Source organism: Leptonotus elevatus, chromosome 10 (genome assembly GCF_054856555.1).
Source record: "Leptonotus elevatus isolate MCC_2025b chromosome 10, RoL_Lele_1.0, whole genome shotgun sequence".
Taxonomy (NCBI): domain Eukaryota; kingdom Metazoa; phylum Chordata; class Actinopteri; order Syngnathiformes; family Syngnathidae; genus Leptonotus; species Leptonotus elevatus.
In genome coordinates, this window is record NC_141248.1 from 19174264 (window position 1) to 19178025 (window position 3762).

Consider the following 3762-nt stretch of genomic DNA (forward strand, 5'->3'; position numbering starts at 1 on the left):
ATTCATGATATAACATGATAAGTTTAATGATTATTTCATATTAAGCCTCTTCATACTGCATTATACTTCTGTACAGTAACTAAACTCTTTTTTTTTTGCACGTTATGATTTTTTTTTTTAATATGACATTTTCTGGGCTTGAAATATTTAATTGTTTATCTAAAACATGTGCCACTTTATTCTTGTAACATCATGACTTTGATCACAAAAAGGCTCTACTTTTAATATTGAGAAACAATTTCCAAAAATGTGTTTTTATTCTCATAAAATTACGACTTCCGTCTTGATAATGTAAGCCTTTTTTATTTACGAAAGAAATACAACTTTTCACTTAAAAAACATACAACTTGTATACTGTATGAGTTTTTATCTAAAGAATAATTCAAACATCCCACTATTGTAGTAAAATTCATACTTATTCTTCTCAGGATGGCCCTGATAACAAACCAATAGTTGTTAGTTTCCAATAGCTGACTAGATAATTTAATAAAGTAATTTAATTGAATATGCATTTGAATTATTACGATTAAAATTGACATCAACTCAGCCATAATGACCTGCATGAGTCATCAAAATATTGTAGAAACAACTCACAGTACTGATTATTACACCACCGCTGACTACATTAATGAACAATATGATTAATACGCACACATACACAGTATATGTATTTTCCCTATTGTACTAAGAGCGAATGGCTAATAGGGACAATCCATATTATGATATCTACAAAGGCAATTTAAAAAGAAGAAGAAGCCAAAAGTCAGCTCATGGAACAATTGGCAATGTCCCACTCGCCACATGTTAATAGCAGGCACACGCCGCCACCATAACACCGCTAACGTCCTACTGACTAAGTAGAAATGTGTTTTCCATGAGCGGACATTGTATTCTTTGTGCTTTCCATTCATGCCAGCTTTGTAAAAAAAAAAAATAAGAAAAAAGGATAGGCTGCTGGCCACCTGCCGCTCAACATCACAAAGCCGGACAAGACTGACAGATGTACAGACTGGAGGTCAGATGGCGCACTTTGTCATAATGCTAAACATCATCATGCATCCCCCACCCCACCCGACCCAACATGAACACTCCTCACGAGAACTCAGTTCAACGAGCTCAGAGGACAGGCTCGAGTGATTTGCTTTTGGACGTTGTGAGCAAACAATCCGGAAGGAAAGAGTGCATAAAGGACAGAATGTCCAACATTTGGGATCATTTCACACTTCAAAATGGAATATGCCAATTGGGAAGTACAACTGCATTATTCAAGCGCACGTCTACAATAAACCTCGTTAGCAAATTTAATATAGCCTTACCACCACTTGCTAGAACAAACTGTAACTCATATGTGTCTTTAGGATAGAGAGGATGGACACAAAAAACGTGTAAATTCAAACCACTAACGTTCCAAGTTCCACTCTATTTGTTTACAATCCACTTGACCTGAATACATTCAAATACGCCACTTTCATGCACCATATGGTGGAAATAACATTATTTTGTTGGGGGTTTGAAACCTGTGGTGCATTTAATCCTGAGACAGATTGTGGGGTTATATTTTTTAAGACACTTTAAATGCACCTTTAATCTAATCTAATCTTGAATAGATTATTCCATGTAATGTAAAACAGAGAAGGTCAGAAAGATTATCGCCACAGTCTGCTCATATTTATGTTCAAGCAGCAGTGTTTAGTTTATTGTTTATCGTCAGTTGCCTGTATTCTAGCTATCCATCTTTTTTATTTTATTTTTATTTTTTTTAAATTGTGCTTGTCCTCATTAGCTTGTTTGTGTGAGCTGATGCCTATCCCAGCTCACCTTTGGCAAGAGAAGCTGTACATGTACATAAACAATTCACACCTATGGATAGTCGCCAGTGAACCTGCATGCATGTTTTTGGAAAGTGAGGGAAGCCGGGAGTCCCTGGAGAAACCTCACGCAAGCACATTGAGAACGTGTAAACTCAAGAAAGAAAGAAAGAAAGAAAGAAAGAAAGAAAGAAAGAAAGAAAGAAAGAAAGAAAGAAAGAAAGAAAGAAAGAAAGAAAGAAAGAAAGAAAGAAAGAAAAAAAGAAAGAAAGATCAGTTAAATGTTATTTGAAGTAGTGCCGCGTTTCAACCACCAGATGGAAGCAGAGTATTAGTTGTCAAGTACAATGAATTCTGTTGGGCAGTTTTCTTTTACTACATCATATGAATTGAAATCAGACCAGTCAACTACCGAAATATGTTCTATACTTTTTAGTTCTAAACTTGAGGACGGGTTCTTCCAAAGGTCACCCACAACTATTGGCTGTTGCAACTTTTGCTGCTATTTCACCTGCTGTTAAACAGATGCAACACCAGCTGCCACACACACGCACACACACACGGATGCAAAAACACAGCCCAGGACAACTTCCTCAACTTACTTGAATGACATTTGGCATTTTCCTTGAAGACATGCATTTTTTTCTGAACCACCACAGCAGTGTCTTTCAGTCATGAGGCTTTTCATTGCGCAACTGCTGTAATGCTGGAATTGTTGGTGCTGGCTGCCCAGAGACCATCACACTAACTCTACAGAAGACATGCATTTAAAACAAAATACAATTGAAAAGAGTTCACATGTGTTTTAATGTTTGACATGCTTTTGTCAAAAATATACTAAGGATCTCACTTAACACAAGTTATGAGGGGGTGGTTGTCTCAAGCAAAAGAGTCGGTGTTAAGGCTACATCATGAAACACAAGGCAACTTGTAAAAATTGACTTGGTAGTTTGATTTCACCCTAGAATTTGATCCACATTTTGAAAAGGCCTTATTCCTTTTTTTTTTTTCTTTCTTTTTTTTTTTAAGAGCTCAGTATTGTTCATTCGGAAATGTCATCATCATTGCTCTTTTTTTTTCTTTTTTTTTTACTATATATATATATATATATATATTATTATTATTTTTTTGTGTGTGTGGGTGAGTATGTGTATGTGCGTGCGTGCGTGCGTGCGTGCGTGTGTGTATTTGTTAGCTCACCAGAAAACCTATTAGAAAAAAATCTCATACCGTTCACCTAAATCGAACACCAGGAGACCCGAGGGGACCGAAGAAAACCAAGGAAGGTGAAATCCAGCACAAGGCCTTATTCCATTACCTTGTGTGACCCACCCCCACCCCCTTTACACTTCCTGGAGTTTTAATTATTAGAATGATGTCACTTGAACCAGCCCAAGATAAAAAAGAAAAAGAAGTGTGGATTTAGAGACCCACTGCCCCCCTCTTCTCTGGAATTGAAGTGAACTGAGGAGCTTCATTTTAGACAAATTTAGCACTTAGTCAGCATTTTGTGGCATCTATAGGCCTCTAGGTAGAATCTAAAGCTTTTTGGGGGTCCTTGCTAAGAGCGGAGGTTCGCTATATCCACTTTTTGTGACTGTTTTGTTTGGTGGTGTGACTGGGTTGTTTTTTTTCTGGTGCAAAAATATGTGCCTTGTGCATAAAGTTACAATGGAAACAAAATAGCAGGGCTATATATTTGTGTTAGTGCTGATTAAAATGTGTTTCTTCATTGGCATTTGGGCTGCTGCAGTTTTTTTCAGCACTTCTGAGGGAATTGCAATTGTATTAGTTATATACACAGTATGTGAGCAAGACACACTTAATTTGAACCGGGCTGTGTTACAATCATTGTACAAGTGGTGTCACTCTCAATTAACTTTAATTCTTACTACTCGTGGATAAACCTCTTTGGAGGACAACATACTGCGAGGGCGTGCAACTGTGCATGAGG